At 40.5% G+C, this 19,384-nt stretch overlaps 1 protein-coding gene and 1 long non-coding RNA gene across 3 annotated transcripts in view; one reads left to right on the top strand and one right to left on the bottom strand.

The window, feature by feature from the left end:
• LOC309607154 (uncharacterized protein) overlaps positions 1–19,384 on the bottom strand; it is a 133,179-nt gene that overhangs the window by 37,745 nt on the left and 76,050 nt on the right. The gene's annotated exons all lie outside the window — the stretch shown is intronic.
• On the top strand, positions 10,663–18,632 carry LOC309607483. The gene is made up of 2 exons (XR_014232417.1): positions 10,663–10,754; positions 17,378–18,632. It is a non-coding gene; the product is annotated as an uncharacterized lncRNA (long non-coding RNA).

The following is a 19,384-nucleotide window of genomic DNA, read 5'->3' as shown; positions in this document are numbered from 1 at the left end:
TACTAAGCGAAGTAAGTCAGAAAGAGAAAGACAAATATCATATGATATCACTTATATGTGAAATCTAAAAACAATGATACAAATGAACTTATTTCCAAAACAGAAACAGACTCACAAACTTCGAAAACAAACGTATGGTTACCAAAGGGGGAAACATGGAGGAGGGAGGGATAAATTAGGAGTGCGGGATTAACATATACACACTACTATATATAAAACAGATAATCAACAAGGACCTACTGTATAGCACAGGAAACTCTACTTAATATTCTGTAATAACCTATATGGGAAAAGTATCTAAAAAAGAATGGATAAATGTTTATGTATAACTGAATCACTTTGCTGCACACCTGAAACTAACACAACATTGTAAATCAACTATAATCCAATATAAAGTAAAAATTAAATTTAAAAAATTGTTTTGGCTATTCTAAGTTCTTTGCCTCTCAATATAAATTTTAGAACTAGCCTATTAATTTCCACAAAAAATGGCTGCTGAGATTGTGGTTGTAATTTCATTGAATCTACACATCAATTTGGGAAGAAATTACATTCTGATAATATTGAGTCTCCCAACTTATGAACCCAAAATATCTCACCACTGATATTAGGTCTTCTCTAATTTCTCTCATCAATTTTGTAGTTTTTAACATACAAATCTTACACATATTTTGTTATATTTTCCCTAAGTATTTAAATAGTTTGAATGCTTTTTTTTTTTTTTTTTTTTTTGGCCACACCTTGCAGCTTGTTGGATCTTAGTTCCCCGACCAGGGACTGAACACAGGTCACTGCAGTGAAAGCTCCAAGTCCTAACCACTGGACCACTGGAATTCCCTGAATGCTATTTTAAAGAGCACTTTAAAAAGTCTTCAAGTTCAAATGTTTGCTGTTAGAAAAGTACGAGAGTTTTCATATATTGACCTTGGATCTTGTGACCTTGCTAATTTTACCTACTATATCCAGGAGTTTTTTGGAGATTCTTTGGGATTTTCTACACAATCACGGTATCTACAAATAAAGGCATTTTTATTTCTTCCTTTCCACTCTGTATGCCTCTTTTTCTTGCCTCATTGCACTAGCTAGGACCTTCAGGAAAATGACGAATAAGAGTGGTGAGAGCCAGCATCCTTGCTTTGTTCTGACTTTAGGGGGAAAGCATTCAAGTCTTTCACTATTAAGTATGATATTAGCTGTAGGTTTTTCATTCATGCCCTTTATCAGGTAGCGGAAGTTCACTTTTATTCCTAGTTTTCTGAGAGTTTTATCAGGAATGAATAATAAATGTTTCTTAAAATGCTTTTTCTGCATCTATTGAGATGATCATATGGTTTTTCTTCTTTAGTCTGTTGATATGGTGAATTGCATTGATTGATTTATCAATAGTGAACCAATCTTGCATCTTGTGATAAACTCCACTTGGTCACGATATATTTTCTACTCTTTTTATATACTGAATTTTGTTCAATTTTCTTTACTGTGAGAAAATGAACAACAGAAAACTTACCATCTTAACCACTTTTAAGTGTACAGTTCAGTGGTATTAAATATATTCAATATGGGTTCAACCATCACCACTATCCATTTCCATAGCTCTTTTCTTCTTGGAAAACTGAAACCCTGTACCCATTAAACAATATTTCCCCATTCCCCCTGCCCCTAGCCCCTCAAAATCACCATTCTACTTTTTGCCTCTATGACTTTGACTACACGAAGTATCTCATATATGTGGAATCATATGGTGTTTGTTGTTTTGTGACTGGCTTATTTCATTTAGCATTGTTGTTTTGTGACTGGCTTATTTCATTCAGCATAAGGCCCTCAAGTTTTATCCATACTGTAGCATTACCAGAATTTCCTTCCTTTTCAAGGCCGAATAATATTCCTTTGCATGTATATACCACATGTTGCTTATCCATTCATCTATCAACGGACACTTGGGGTGCATCCATCTTTTACCTATCATGAATAATGCTATGAACATGGATGTACAAATAGCTCTTCAAACCCCTCCTTTTAACTGAAATACAGTTGACATACAATAGTATGTTAGTTTCAGGTGTACACATAGTGATTTGACAATCAAATACATTATGAAATGATCACCACAATAAGTTTAGTAACCATCTATCACCATACAAAATTATTACAGTATTATTTGCTATATAATGTGTATTACATCCCTATGATGTAAAAGTGGAATTGCTAGATCATATGGTAACTCTATTTTTAATTTTTTTGAGGAACGACCATACTATTTTCCATAGCAGCTATATCATTTTACATTCTCATCAACACTGCACAAGGGTTCCAATTTCCCCACATACTCACCAATACTTATTATTTTCTGGTTCTTTTGATAGTAGCCTTCCTAATGGGTGTGAGGTATACTGCTGGCCTCATAAAATTAGTTGGGAAGTGTTCTCTCCTTTTCTATTTCTGGAAGAGTTTGTGTAGAATTGGTATTATTTCTTCCTTAAACACCTGTACAATTGACCAGTGAAGCCACCAGACTTTTCCTGTGGGAAAGCTGTTAGGTTATCTACTACTTCTTAAGTAAGTTCTGGTAGTTAGTCCTTCGAGGAATTTGCCCATTTCATCTAAGTTATCAAATTTACTGACATAGAAAATTGTTGATAATATTCCCTACTATCATTTTAATGTCTGTAGGGTCTGTAGTGATGTTCTTTTTCATTCTTGATATTGATTTGATTAAGTCTAGCTTTTTTCCTGATAAGTCTAGCTAGAGGTATATCAAATTTATCTTTCAAATACCACTTTTTGGTTTTAGTGACTTTCTCTATTTTTGTTTGCAACTTTATTCACGCCCTTATCTTTATTATTTCCTATTTTCTGTTTGTTTTGGATTTAATTTGCTCGTCTGTTTTTTAGTTTCTTAAGGTGGAGGCTAAGATCATTGATTTCAGGCCTTTTTTGTTTCTAATATATGCCTTTTATGCTACACCTCCCTCTAAGCACTGCTTTAGTATGTGCTGCATTTTAACTGTCATTCCATTCAAAGTAGTTTTTAATTCCCCTTATGCCTTCCTCTTTGACTCAGGGTTATTTAAAAGTGTGTTGTGTAATTTCCAAATAGTTGGAAATTGCCCAGATATTGTTATTAATTTCTAGCTTAATTCTCCTGGGATCAGAGAACATACTTTATATGATTTCTTAAATTTGTTGAAATTTGTTTTATGGCCCATAATATGATCTAACTTGGGGAATTTCCTACATACACTTGACCATAATGTGTATTCTGCTACTGCTGGATGGAGTATTCTCTAAAAGTCAATTATATCAAGTTGGCTAATAGGGCTGTTTAGGTCTCTACATCCCTACTCATTTTCTGTCTACTAGTTCTATGGAGTACTGAAAAAGGAGAGTTGAACTTGCCAGCTAAAACTATGAATTTGTCTATTTCACCTTTTGGTTCTTTCAGTTGTGTTAGGTGCATTCACATTTGTGACTGTTAAGTGTTCTTGATGAACTGACCCCTTATTCACTATGTAATGCCCATCTTCTTCCTTGGTAGTATTTCTTGAAGTCTACTTTGGTATTAATAGAGCCACCTCATCTTTCTTTTGATTAGTGTTTTGCATGGCATATGTTTTTTCCATCTTTTTACTTCTAACTTATCTATGTCTCCATATTTAAGGTGAGTTTGTTGTAGATAGCATATAGAGTTGGTTCTTGACTTTTTTAAAATCCAATCTAACAATCCCTGCAGTACTTTTTTGAAATGTAATTCTCCCTCTAAGTACTTGTTTTTTAAAAAATGCACCTGTGCTGGGGGGTCATGGAGCTGGTTTTTCATGCAGAATGCGGGTGGCCCAGGGCCAGGGTGCAGCAGCCCTGCTCTGGGATGGCAACCTGGCCATGTGGGCCCCAGTCACATCTCCAGGCACCTGCCTCCCGCTGAGCTGCATGCTAATTGCCCCAGTCTCCCAGCCTCCGTCCCACCGGGCCCTCCCAGTGTTCATTTTTAAAAAGAAAATTAGGTGTCTTTCCATATTAAGGCACTTTTCAAGCCACTAGCTCTGATTCTTTGTAATGCAATTTTTTCCTTGTTCTAGAGGTTGCTTATAGACTTGTCATGTAAATTAAACATAATTCCTTTCTTCAAAAAGAGCTTGAAGTATTCTTAGTATTTCTAATCTTCTCCCAATCGTAATGAGAAGCAAACATTATCCCCCCAGTAATTCCCAAATCACTGGCCTCAACTCAAACCTCCCAAGTCATTATCTTCAGCTTGATGTTTAGACTCAGTATGTCTAAAACTGAACTCTTATCTTTCCCCTCACAGTCTTCCTCTCAAATTTGTACCCCTGTTTTGTATCCCTCCTCTCAGTGAGTAGTATTACTATTCTCTCAATTGCCAAAACAGAAACCCAGGCATTACTCTCTTGTCTCCCTTCATCCAAGCTATCACAAGACTGCATTAGTTCTACTCATATATAAGAGGAGATCAAAATGGCAGAGTAGGAGGACAGTGGACTTGCCTCCCTACACAAACACATCAAGAATACATTTACATGCAGAGCAATTATCACTGAAAGCAAACTGGAGACAGGCATAAAGACTCTTATATGTGCAAGGCTGTAAAGAAAGATCCACACGGAGTCAGGTAGGAAAGCAAGAGAAGCGATAAGGTCAGGACCTACGCAAACATACAGTAAAGGCTGTGGATCAACCACTTAAATAGCTAGTATGAAAATTAAAAGACAAAAACTGTAAATCAACTACAACCACAAGAAGCAGTTAAGGGATAAACATGAAGATGTAAATATGACACCAAAAACACAAAACGTGGGGGAGGGGAATTTTAAAAAGTATATCTTTTAGAATGTGTTTGAACTTAAATGACTATCAGTTTAAAACAAGGAGATACAGTTACAGGTCAACATATATGAACCCTATAGTAACTACAAATCAAAAACCTACAATAGATACCCAAGAACTAGAGAGAAAGAAACACAAGCATACAACTAAAGAAAATCATCACACTACAAGGGTAAAAACTAAAAGAAGAAAAGAACAGAGAAGAATTACAAAAACAACCAGAAAATAAGTAACAAAATGGCAATAACTACATACCTATCAATAATCACTTTAAATGCCAATGGACTAAATGCTCTGATCAAAAGACATAGGGTGGCCAATTGGATGAAAAAAACAAGACCCATTTATATGCTGCTCACAAGAGACTCACTTCAGACGTAAAGACACACAAACACACACACACTCTCAAGGTGAGGGGATGGAAAAAGAAATTTCATGCAAATGGAAGCAACAAGAAAGCTGGGGTAGCAATACTCATATCAGACAAAGTAGACTTTAAAACACAATCTGTAACAAAAGACAAAGTAGGGCATTATATAATGATAGGGGATCAATACAAGAAGAGCATACAACATTCATTAAAATATATGTACCTAATATAGGAGCACCTAAATATATAAAGTATTAACAGACATAAAGGGAGAAACTGACAATAATACAATAATAGTAGGGGACTTTAACACCCCACTTACATCAATGGACAGATCATCCAGACAGAAAATCAATAAGGAACCAGTGGTCTTGTATGACACGTATGACACATTAGACCAGCTGGACTTAATAGATACCTACAGGATATTCTATCCCAAAAGAGCAAAGTACACATTCTTTTCAATTGCACATGGAATGTTCTCCAGGACAGATCATATGCTAGGCCACAGAACAAGTCCCCCAAAATTTAACAGAATAGAAATTATATCAAAACAAAAACACTAATTCAAAAAGATACATGTACCCCAATGTTCACAGCATTATTTAGAATAGCCAAGATATGGAAGCAACCGAAGTGTCCATGAAGAGATGAATGGATAAAGAAGATGTGGCATGGGCTTCCCTGGTGGCGCAGTGGTTGAGAATCTACCTGCCAATGCAGGGGACGCGGGTTCGAGCCCTGGTCTGGGAAGATCCCACATGCCGTGGAGCAACTGGGCCCGTGAGCCACAATTACTGAGCCTGCGCGTCTGGAGCCTGTGCCCCGCAATAAGAGAGGCCGCGACAGTGAGAGGCCCGCGCACCGCGATGAAGAGTGGCCCCTGCCTGCCACAACTAGAGAAAGCCCTCGCACAGAAACGAAGTCCCAACACAGCCATAAATAAATTAATTAATTAATTAAAAAAAAAGATGTGGCATATATATAAATACACATACATATACACAGTGGAATATTACTCAGCTATAAAAAAAGAATGAAAATTTGCCATTTGTAACAACATGCACGAAGCTGGAGGGTATTACGTTTAGTGAAGTAAGTCAACAGAGAAAGACAAATACTGTATGCTATCACTTATACGTGGAATCTAAAAAGATAAAACTGAATGAATTTAAAAAAAAACAGATTTACATATATAGAGAACAAACTACTGGTTACCAGTAAGGAGAGGGAAGGGAGGAGGGGCAAAATAGGGGCAGTGGATTAAGAGGTTCAAACTATGACACGTAAAAGAAATTAGCTACAAGGATATATTGTACAGCACAGGGAATATAGTCATTATTTTATAATAACTTTAAATGGAGTATAATTTATAAAAATATTGAAGTGCTATGTTGTACACCCGAAACTAATATAATATTGTAAATCAACTATACTTCAATATTTTTAAAAAAAGATGCAAGTTCTGCAGTATGCAACTTGAGTTTTTACCAATTATGTTCTAGGACGATACACCATTCTTTGAAGAAAAAAATTCTACTCATACATATTTTTTCAGTTATCTTCCCTTTTCCATCCTCATTTTATCTGCAGTGTCACTACCCTTTCCAGGCAACCATCATTTCTTACCTGGACTTCTGCAATGGTCTCCTAATAGTTGTTCCTCCTACTCACAGTCTTGAAGCCCCCAGCATTCGTCTACCCTACTTTCCGAAACCTTTACTCACAGATTCAAAGTCCTCTGACTCCTTCTTCCTTATTTATCCTCATCTCTCACACTTTCCTCTTTCACCAAAGCCACTGCCCCCAACACACCCCTACATCTATACATCTATATTGATTAACATTGTACTTTCCAGGTCCTAGAACAATGGATGCACTCTTCTGCATCACGTCTTTTCACATGCTGTTCCTTTACTGAGACTGTCCATCTCCTCCTGCCTTCACTTGATTTTTACTTATCCTTCAGACATCACTTAAGGTACCCTTTTCCTGGGGATCTTTCCATGACACCCTAAGCTGGGTTATGTGCTCTTTATCTCTTTAGCACTTAACAATCTGAAGTTATTTTGCTCTCTGTTACCTCTCTCTAAATTGTAACTCCCATGAGAGCTGGGGCTGCTTTACATCTTGTTCACCACTCTATTCCTGTTACTGTTAAATTCAGAAATCCTTATTTTGTTAATAGAAACGGGTAAAAATTAGAACAGAGGAGTCAATCGCAGTGAAAGAATTGTAATTCCGCTATACTGACTGCACTGACAATGGGCTCAATCAAAAATATTCATTGCCCACCATGTCTTTTTTTATTGTGTGAGCATTATAGGACTTGGACTCAGAAGACCTTGGGCAATTTCCTTTCACCGTCTCTGAATTTTTTTTTCCTTTTCTGAAATTTTTTCTTCATTTCTTCAATGGCTTAAGCAATACCTATATTAAAGTGATATAGGAGAACTGATGAGAGGAGATAAAGTGAAAGCCTTTTGTAAAACAAACAATGGTACATATACATACATATCATTATATACATATATGTTTCACTGACTAATCCATGTTGCCCAAAGTCTAATGGCTTATTTTTAATCCATCAGTGCTTTCTACTATTAATTTCCAATATTTTAATAAAGCCCAGGATAAACACAAATTTACCTTTCCTGTTCTAAAGTCTAAAACCCTTGTTTTAAAACACTTGTCATCCAATATCAATTTTATGAGCAGATCCTTAAGTATTATACTTGCTATGTATTAAATTAACATTCTTGATCCGTTTACTAAAGTAAGAAATGATTGGTTTTGGCTAAGGGCCACACTAACATTGTAAGAGTTCGTTATTTCATTTGAAACAAAGAAAAAACAACAAAAATTTCAAAGGAGACTACTGTTTCTCAATGAAACATTATATTCAGGATTTCTACCACAATTAAAAGGTTTCACTTTTCAGAAAGATTCTTTTCTCTTAAAAAAAATAGAGGAAACAAAGTCATAAATTTCCTGAGGTGAAAGAACACATAATAAACAGTGTCTTATTCCCCAGTGTCCAAAATGGTGAAATAAAATGGATATATATGATAAACATAACTATAAATGGAAATGATACATTCTCAATGAATGTTTATTATGACTGTTGCAGTTATTCAGCATATTATACTCTCTGTTAAATAATGTATGTTGAACTGAAATAGTGAGACCAAGGACAACTAGCTCTTTTAAGCCAAATTCAAGAAGTTGTTAACACCAGCACATAAGTTCTACAACTGTTTAAAATACTGAAACGAGAAGATGAAAATAAATGAAAAAGTCAAACTCCGAAATCTCTCATATGCTTTCAATACTATATTTTAAAAGTATCAGTCATAGATAATATCAACCAAATACTTTTCCCAGCAAGGAGCTATTGTGTGGGCAGAATACTGACTTTTGCAAACACCTGTCAGTCATTTAAGGGGGTCAGGATCTATCAGTTATTTGTCCATATCTTAGATGCTAGGCATCATAAACCATGTATAGTCACGGTAGACTTATAAAAAGCTAGTCACACTCTTGCAAAGCATGTTTTATGATAAACACACCACAAACAGAAACTATCACTGGTACTGAGGGGCAAAATCCAGCTGGGTTTCTTTATCCCTAACCCCAGTTTCAGCTGCAGGTTTTTTCTAGTAAAAACAGTAGTTTGGTTTACTCAACACTGTAGAAGCAAGGGTGTGGTCACCCTTCTCCAAATAATATTACAAATGGATTTTCCCTGAACTCTTGCAGCAACAGGATCTTTAAGTGGTTACTGGTAGGAAAAGGTGAGATTAAGGTCAAAATGTCTGAAAAATAAAAATTAACAAAAGCTTTCAAGGACCACCCTAGAGACAATGGAAGCTGGGGTATTACTGAGACCACGAAGGTAATACAGCACAGAACACGAATATTTTTTAAGCTTTCAACATGGAGCCCCAGTAACAGTTGAACATACGGTTTTGCCAGCTCTCCTGCTGAGTATGGACAATTTTATCCCAAATTAATCCAGTACACTAATAACCATGCCAAATACAGATCAATCACAATTCCTTCATCATCATCATCAGAAGAGGGCTAAATGGGGACTTCCCTGGTGGTCCAGCGGTTAAGAATCCCTCTTCCAAAGCAGGGGACATAGGTTCAATCCCTAGTCAGGGAACTAAGATCCCACATGCCGAGCGGCAATAGAGCGGGGCAACAGAGCCCACACACTCCACTAGAGAGCCCACACACTCCAACTAGAGAGCCCGCGCGCCACAACTAGGGAGAAGCTAGCACACCCCAACGAAGAGCCTGTGCACTGCAACGAAAGCCAAAAATTATTTTTAAAAAATTTAAAAAACAGAACTAAATGTTAAGATCAAATTCAGAACAATCAATGAAACGTTTCTTTTAGCGTTTCTAAAACACTACCAACTAGAGAGATAGGGAAAATTAGACCAAGGAAGCCTTTTCTAAGTCAGGGATAAATGGGAGTGTACTTAATCAATTATTAAGTGTATCCCGTCTCCCTGGCTAGCTGACAGAGTAGAAACGGACCGCTATCCGCAGGTATGCACCCTGGCTCACATGGTCTGTGATTGCATCCCCCAGACAGCTTGGCTACTCTAAAATAGACTCTACGTCGACGCCATTTGCTCTGCCTGACGCCTGGAACTAGCATTATGAGCCCAGCATGTGCCAGGAACAACGCTCCACACTCCCTTCTCGTTACCTTCGAAGCACGTTCTGTGCGCTGACAAGGAAACGGAGGCCCAAGCTCACACAGGGGCCCTGGCACTAAACCACCGTGTAACTTTCACCTTGTTGAAATGAGGGCAAGGGCGTGACTCAGATGCTCTAAATACTCACTAGGCTGGTAGTATTTGTGACGTTAACTCTTTTCTTCCGGGCCACTCGCAAGCCGCAAGCCGCAAGCCCTCTAGAAGGGTGGGGAAACTGAGGCCAGGCTGTGCCACGCCAGAGGTCACAGAGCCGGTGGCGGGCAGACAGAGGCCTCGAAGGCTGATCTCTGCGAGTCTCAACGTCCGTTTGTTAACACCGCCCAGCTCTTCTGCTTGGCTTACTCGGCCCTGAAATCCCGCAGGTTTTCAGGGGAAGGGACCTGGGCCGAGGCGCTCCCTCCCGTATCGTTTTCCCGTCGGCAGCCTCCGTCGACAGGGGAAAGCGGCAGCCCGCCCGCCGGCCCCACCCGCCACCAGCTGCAGGGCACCGCGCCAGACACAGGTTGCCTGTTCCCAGGCACTACCTCCTCCGCCTTTACCCCTCTGCCGCCTCCGACCTCGCCCTAGCCCTGCTGTGCGCCTGCGCGCCCGGGCCCTAGAGCCCGTGGGCCGGCTGCTCACGTGGGCCGGCTGCTCACGTGGGCCTGCACCTGGCCCCGCCGCCTACAATGGCAAGGCGGGGCCTCGCGCTCACCACGCCCCCTCGCTGCCCCGCCCCCCGAGGGAGCGCTGCAGGCTCGGCCGATTCATGCCCCTCTCGCGCAGCCGGCCGCGCCTGCTTGGCCGCGTGCTGTGTGCGCGTGCGCCAGGTAGGGATTTGGAGGGGGTCGGAAAACTGTTGCGCGGCTAAGGCCGCGAGCTCTACTGGAAGGCGGGGGGCGGGGGGGTCCGGGCAGGCCTGGATGCGGGAGGGGGCGTTTCCTCGGAAAAGGAAGGAAGTGGGTGTCACGGGCCGCACACCCTGCCCTTTTGGGGTTGTCAGAGGAACGTCAGAAAGGACTGCTCCAGATTTCCCCATTTCATGTCTAAATGCAAATCTCTGGAACCCTGACTAACTCCTTCATGTCATGAACCTCAGCAGTTCCTTCAGAGCAGCACACCCTTCAGTAATGATCATCTCTAGAGCATTCTGCGGGCAGAGTCTCTTCCAGCAGAAGTAGCAGGCTCAGAGTGATGCTCTCCTCCGAGGGCGCCCACCCGGCCATCGGCCGGCCTTAGAGGCCAGTCCAGGTCACGCATACAACTCTAGTGACACTTCGACTTCTTCCATTAACGTAACCCAATTACAGGTATTCTTGTGCAGCTTTCTTGTGTATGGTCATACGAAGAAAAATATAAGGCTAGATGTAGCCCGCGATGTGAGATTCAAAACCTGAAATATGTGCCTTATGTCAGTTTTGTATATTCTTATGCCATAGGTCCCTCGATTAAGACACATGTCCCTTGAGAACTAGCTTTTTGTTGTTTTTAACACGACTTAGAAGCTGTCGTGGCCTAAGTTGGGGCATTCCTGATACAGGACTTAGGTGAACATCTGTCCCCCATTTGTCATATTTGTCCCGTGGACAGTTTTTTTAGGTTGATAACCTGGGTGCAAATATAATGGGGAAATAGCTTCAGATCTGCTCCTCTACCCCCAAATTTCATTTCCTTGTTCATAGAGAAGGATTAAGGAACAATGAGAATTGAACCAATAACAAAAAGCATTACTGCTTTGAGGTCTTAAAGTTCTGGTTCATCTTTAACACCTCTCCCCCAAAGATTTTAGAACAGTGACTGTTCATGGATTGATTTTGATCACATGTTTCTTCATAACATTTGAAAGAATATCTTCCCTGCATTTGGATTTGTAGGGGCCTAAACTGAAATGTTGACAGAATGGAAGCGCTGGAAATAGGTTGTGAGGGGAGACGGTGTGGGATAGTAAGGAAGCAAGGATAAGAAGATCCTAGCTGGTGGAGATAACAGAGAGCGCTTAGAGAAAGAATGAAGACCAAAAACATGGAGTGGCTGGCAGATCTAGCAGATTATTCTGATAGTAATGATAAGCTGCATTCTTGAGCATCAGGATTTGTATATTGCTTATGGTGACCAAAAAACATGACTATTTTCTCATTTGAGGAGTCCTAAGAGTTCTGGCAATAAAGTAGAAAGATGTAGCGAGGGGTGAGAGTTTAGTGCCAGAATGATCATCTGGGATCCAGTAGATCTCAGTGCACATTGTTTTAGTGTCTCCACCCTACCCCCAACTTGAAAAATCACGGACTACGGTAAAGGAGTAACGGGGTAAGATACACAGGGCTCTGCCTGTATCTGGATGCTGTTGTGGAAATTCCTGGAGCAGGTATAGCCAGTAAGGGCTCACCTGCTATGTCTAACTTAGGCCTGCAAATTGGAAGGCACCTGATAACTTACTCAATGATGAGCTCCTTAAGGTAAAGACCCTGTGTACCCACTGTAGATCTTTTCCATCCTGAACCTCCCAAATAATGATCAAAGATCTAGTTTGGGGGGTCCTTGTGGCAACCTGTAGTTCTCCTGAAATCAAGTTTTTGAGACTGCTTGCTGAAGGAATTGTACATTTCAAAAGTATAAAGCCCATGGTTGAAGATTTTTAAAAACACAAAAAAACCTGTTTCAGTTCACTTTGGGGGTGAGGGGGCAGGTCTCATCTTGCAACAGGTGCAGATTGTTCAACACAATATTCAGAGAGGTATTCAACTGTCTACACTATTTTGTCAAATCCTAGTTCCAGGGTCCCTACTCCAACTCCCTTCAGAGCCCTAATGCTTCCCGCTCCGTGTAAAAGATAAAAACTCAGGTGTAAAACTGAACAGCATTTTGACTTCCCACCCCGTGAGGCTGAAGAGGAGGAAGAGGTGGAAGGGGAAGGTAGGTTGTACCCGGAGCAAAGTCCTGAAGATAGAGGAATAAGCCTCAATAGCTGAGATCCTATGGTGATTGATTAGTCTAGTTAGCCTGTCCAGAGCTAAAGGTTAAACACAGGCTAACAACAGCCCAGAAGAGAACAACTGGATAATTCATTAATTGTGTTTCTGTTTATATACCCTGCCCCCCCTCACTTTCTAGGCTAATGTAGGTTCTGTCTTGATTAGAGGCAAATTTTTGGAACTAGACAGGGTCTTGGAGCTCATGGCTCATTCTCCTCACCTGGCATGTGAACAAACAAGTTAAGCATTAACAGGTGACTTGGCCAAAACCACACAGCTAGTTAGTGGCAGAGCTAGGATTAGAACCCCTCTCTCCCTCTTCAGAGCCAATTACTCTTCCCGTTTGTCTCCTAAATGGCCAACAATTTCTTCCCACCCTGTATGTGCATGCCACACCATCCTTCTACAGGTAGAGTCTCTTTTCCCTCCCCTTGACCTGGTTTGTGACTTCATTTAACCAGTAGGATGCAGTGGAAGGGACATTCTCGGACTTTCACGCTCAAGCCCTAAGAGGTCTGGCAGCTTCTGCTTTCCGCTCTGGGAAGTCAGCCTCCATGCATTAAAGAAGCTGGGGTTACATTGCTGAGTGATGAGACACAGCACATGAGTGGTGAGGCAATGCGCAAGAGAGGCCTTCTTGGACCTTCCATCCTAGCCCAGCCACAAGCTGAAGGCAGCTGAGTGAGTGACTCCCACCAAATCACATGGAGCAGGAAATCTACCCAGCTGACCACTATCCCAATTCCTAACCCAGAGAATCACGAGAAGCAGACAACTAAGAGACCACTACATCCTCTGCCTTCCTCTGTTCGCTTGATTATCGTAATTAAGAAATCAAGACATTAGACTACGGTTAGGCTTCAGAAGACTATCAAGGAAGCCCGTCAACCAAACGGTTCCATGTTTGTCAACAGCTCTCATCAAGACAAGGTGGTTTTCTGCTTCAAACTTGACACTAACACTGTAAATGACAGTTTATTAATTTGCTGATCAAACAACCCTGCTCTGGGTATATTAACTTTTACTTAGCATTTAACTCTAACAAAACTTTCTCCAAATCCTAATGTTCTCTAATGATGCATCACAGACCACCAGAAAACTTAGTAGCATAACACTACTTTGCTCTGTACTTTGCAGTTTGGGCAGGGCTCAGTGGGTACAGCTGGTCTCTGCTCCACTCAGCATCAGCTAGGGATAATTTGAAGGCGGTTTCTCCTGTGTCTGGAGGTTGGTGGTGGGAAGAAGGCTTGAACAGCTGGAGGCTAGAACTGTCGCTAAGGAGCCTCCCATGTGGTCTCTCCAGCAAGGTGGTTTCAGGCTAGCTGGTACTCTCACAGGTGTGTCTTAGGGATCCTAAGACAAAGTTCTGAGAAAGGAATCCCAGCAGGAGCTTTGTCACTTTGCATGACTTAGCTTTGGAAGTCAGGTGACATCCCTTCTGCCCTGTCATTGGCCCACCCATATTCCAGGAAATGGGACATAGGCCCCACCTGTTGATGGAGGGATGCCATCATCACACTGTTAGAAGGACATGTGGGAAGGGCATGTGTTTGGAAAACACAACCCCACCTCAGCTTCTAAACTCTGCATCTGAATTTCACCCTAGGGATAAAATCTTGATAGAAAAACTAATCCCAGGAGCTTTGACATAAAAAAAAAAAAAAAAAAAAAAGAGAGAGTTATTTCTATTTGCAACCCCTATGAAAGTTAATTCATTTTTCCTATAGATGTCTTGGTTTGGAGGCTACAGTTTAATCTCCTTCTTCCCCAGGTTTTTCAGAACTGGGGAGAGGAGGATATGAATAATCTACTATTACGGCTGTTTTGTAAACCTCTCACCTCTTAAAAAAAAATCGATTCACTGCTTACAGTTGAAACAAGTAGGGTATTCATGGCAAGGTTGCTCTTGTGACCACATATTTTAAAGAAAATTAGTTTTGCATGTTCTGTAACAAGTTGCGGATGACTACTAATAACTCATGTTTCTACATCCACGTGCATGCAGGCAGGCACACAAACCACACTCGTTCAGTGTGGATTCGTTCAGGAATCTTTTATTCCTAATGGATTTCTAGCTTCTCAGCTCAGCTTACCTGGTACCTTTTTTTTTTTTTTAACACCTGGCAATGTCACACCAAAGGTATGTGGTGCCTTTTTAACTGTTACCTAGCAACACTCAAATGCTCAGGACAGGAAGCAACGTGTGCAGTATCTCCCTGTCATTCTGGTAGGCATCATTCTGTGCCTAAGACTTAAATTAGCCAAACTGAGGTTTTTTGTGTGAACAGCAAAACTAACATTTCTATTATTGCAAAAACATGCCCTGGGACATGTACCAATCAGAGAAAAGCTGTTATATTTCTATGGCATTTTGTAGTTCTTTTGAAATTGTCAGAAGTAAAAATAAATATCCAGTAGAAATTATCCATATATTCTTTGCAGATTATCATGCCTATATTAAATACTTTTCTATCTGTGGTCTAACCGTTAAACCTAGTTTTTCCAGCTTATTTTCCTAAACTGTGTTTTCATCATATTTCAGAGCTATGATTTTATGAAGCTTTTAACATTAGCTTTCCAGACTATCTCTGTAGATTCCACTTTGAAGTTTACCAGATAGCTGCATTACCAAAAACTTTGGTACATATCAAATGTTTGCCCTTTCAATTGTCTTCTCAACAAGGTGATTTTAGAGATTTTGCTGGTCAACTGACTCCTAACATTTCACTCCTATAAATTAAAGTTACCACTAACAGAATCCATCAGTGAACAAAATATCTTTAATAATGTGAATTATTACCCTTTACTTATTGGGAATGTTTCACTGACATAGTCTATCTCTCTTAAAGCTGAGAAGTCCAAGAATACTTTTGCAAGAAGTACAGCAGAAGGAAGGGTGACACTGTTCCTAGCCGAAACATTTTAACATTTCAGTTCATTGTAAAAGAAATGAATTTGTTTTTAAAACTACATTTTAGGAAAAAGAAAATTGGGTTACTTGCCCAAGAATGGTTAACACAACAAGTGCTGTGAGGCGTTAACTTTAATCTTGTAAAAGAAATGAAACTGCTAAGAAGAATCACAGAGTGCATCTTTGTCACAAGCTGATGAGATGCATTACTTTTCAAGTAGTTTAAGAAGAGGAGCCCTGTCTCACATAAAGTCGCTGGATGAACACACATGCCCAAATAAGGCAAGGGCCGGCCAGCATCCCGCCGTTGGTTCCAAGCTTCTGTGTGTGCCCCTTTTGCAAAGCTACGTTAACCAAGGCAGCTGAGGTTTTTTTTTTTTTTAACATCTTTATTGGAGTATAATTGCTTTACAATGGTGTTAGTTTCTGCTTTATAACAAAGTGAATCAGCTATACATATACATATGTCCCCACATCTCTTCCCTCTTGCATCTCCCTCCCTCCCACCCTCCCTATCCCACCCCTCTAGGTGGTCACAAAGCACCGAGCTGATCTCCCTGTGCTATGTGGCTGCTTCCCACTAGCTATCTATTTTACATTTGGTAGTGTATATATGTCCATGCCACTCTCTCACTTTGTCCCAGCTTACCCTTCCCCCTCCCCGTACCCTCAAGTCCATTCTCTAGTAAGTCTGCATCTTTATTCCCATCTTGCCCCTAGGTTCTTCATGACCATTTTTTTTTTAGATTCCATATATATGTGTTAGCATACGGTATTTGTTTTTCTCTTTCTGACTTACTTCACTCTGTATGACAGTCTCTAGGTCCATCCACCTCACTACAAATAACTCAGTTTCATTCCTTTTTATGGCTGAGTAATATTCCATTGTATATATGTGCCACATCTTCTTTATCCATTCACCTGTCGATGGACACTTAGGTTGCTTCCATGTCCTGGCTATTGTAAACAGAGCTGCAATGAACATTTTGGTACATGACTCTTTTTGAATTATGGTTTTCTCAGGGTATATGCCCAGTAGTGGGATTGCTGGGTCGTATGGTAGTTCTATTTTTAGTTTTTTAAGGAACCTCCATACTGTTCTCCATAGTGGCTGTATCAATTTACATTCCCACCAACAGTGCAAGAGGGTTCCCTTTTCTCCACACCCTCTCCAGCATTTATTGTTTGTAGATTTTTTGATGATGGCCATTCTGACCGGTGTGAGATGATATCTCATTGTAGTTTTGATTTGCATTTCTCTAATGATTAATGATGTTGAGCATTCTTTCATGTGTCTGTTGGCAATCTGTATATTTTCTTTGGAGAAATGTCTATTTAGGTCTTCTGCCCATTTTTGGATTGGGTTGTTTGTTTTTTTTAATGTTGAGCTGCATGAGCTGCTTGTAAATTTTGGAGATTAATCCTTTGTCAGTTGCTTCATTTGCAAATATTTTCTCCCATTCTGAGAGTTGTCTTTTCGTCTTGTTTATGGTTTCCTTTGCTGTGCAAAAGCTTTTAAGTTTCATTAGGTCCCATTCGTTTATTTTTGGTTTTATTTCCATTTCTCTAGGAGGTGGGTCAAAAAGGATCTTGCTGTGATTTATGTCATAGAGTGTTCTAAGGCAGCTGAGTTTTGAAAGCAACTACACACTCACAGAAATTCTCAGGCAAGTAAGTTTCATTTAGAAATGAGAAGGTTACTGAAATTAATATAATTTGTTTTCATCTTTTCCCCCACCCGCACCCCCATAAAAGAGTAAAGAATGATTTGAACCTGCCTTGTTAACATCTGACTCAAATTGAACTGAGGCCATTAGCTCTGCGACTCTATAGAGGATCTGACAGGGTCAGATCCGTAGGGGTTCTCTTAATCCCACAAGAGTGGTTCAACGGGTGTTTCAGGTTCCCTGTGTGTTTGCTCCACCCTAGAGAAAGGTCCCTGGGGACTCACTTGATGGCCCTTTCCAGGCCGGCAATAAGACTGCAATTGGAACTCAGTTTAAAAACTAAAGAATTGCTTGTCATTTCAGCAAATCTCTCTGAGCACGATTTTCCTCCTTGGTAAAATGAAGATAATCCCCCATGCCCTACTTTTGCACAAGAATGTTTGTGGGGGGAAAAAAAATCAGACAGTAAGGAACGTGAATTGAACATTTCCCATGATCTAGACCCTCTTCACGCATTACAAGCGTCATTCCACCAAATCCTCATAATGACTTTATGAGATAGGTCCAGAGATCAGACTGAGGCTTAGAGAAGTTCAACGCCCAGCCCACGCCATATCAAGATGTGAACTGACTTCTAACTAAGCTAGTCGACCTCCAATACAAGATATATGAAAACAGCTGTTAAACGGTAAAACACTAGGTCAGTGTCAAATATCACTATTATCAAAACTTCCTAGTTGTGAATCTTTATTTAAAAGTTACATATGTGTATACGTGTATGTGAACATCTTCATATATTATTTTTATAAGTTTCTATCTGTGTCGATTTGGGGGAGGGATGATGTTTCTATTCAGATGACTTTTTAGAGGGCACTGACATATGATCAGTGTAGAATACCTGGAAAATAAAGAAGAGTCTTAAGACGTACAAATGTGATGGCAAGTCACACACAGAAGCATGCTGGTATAGCAGCAACCTTCATTTCCCCAAAAAAGAAGGCCATTAGAGCACACCAGCACGTAGTTAGAACTCTGATATTTGTTAAGTGAGGGTCAGGATGACATACTGACCATAGGAAGTTGTCATAGGTTTTCAGCTATAATTAGATCAGACAAATGAAAAGAACTGCATGCTAAACAACAAAATGATTCAACAGAGGTAGGATTTAGCAGACACCTGGAGACTCTAGATTTGCTAAGATCCCTGAAGAAACGTTCATTCCTAGCAATTCCAGGTCTAGAAGAAAGGTTTCAGTGGTAGAGCAGTCTGCATGGGGTGATGCAGGAGGTATTCATTTGTAAAGAATGACCTGAGTATTGATTCAGGCGACTGTTCATTCTGGGATCAGAGCAGAGGGTCAGCGAATTCCTAGAATTCAGAGTTGTACCTTGGATGTCAGAAGAACATTTGAGGCAGGCATGTGTGTCGAAAGCAGGAGACGGGACTCTCACCATGAGAGGCTCTGTCAAAGGAGCAGATTATTGCTAGAAGTGAGCAGTCAGGAACGTCTGGCTGTGCTTTTAGGTAACTGCTGGAAAGCAGAAATCTAAGGCACGAGCTGGAGGATGCCACAGGACTGGAAAGACTTCCAAGGAGCCGGTTGAGAATGCGTTCAGAGGCGAAAGAATCTCCCCATGACGTCAAATGTATCTGCCCCTATCTCCATTCCTATCAAAAACGGAGGCCCGTTTTGTCTTTCCCTGAGCTCTCTTCAATTCCCTTCTAATGTCAACTTCACTCACACTGAGAGGAATGACACGTTCATACGGTTTCCCCAGACAGGGTCCGGGGGAAGGCCCTTCCCCAGGTTCAGGGGCTGCAATGAACCCTCTGAAACCACCATTTTTTCATTCAAATGTAATCCTAAACCATCTCTGTCCCCCCTCGATTCTTGCTATGGCATATTTAG

This window comes from Balaenoptera borealis (assembly GCF_965194805.1).
Source record: "Balaenoptera borealis genome assembly, chromosome: 12".
In the NCBI taxonomy this organism is placed as follows: Eukaryota; Metazoa; Chordata; class Mammalia; order Artiodactyla; family Balaenopteridae; genus Balaenoptera; species Balaenoptera borealis.
Note: the sequence above shows the minus strand (reverse complement) of the source record. Positions and strands in the feature narration are given on the sequence as shown.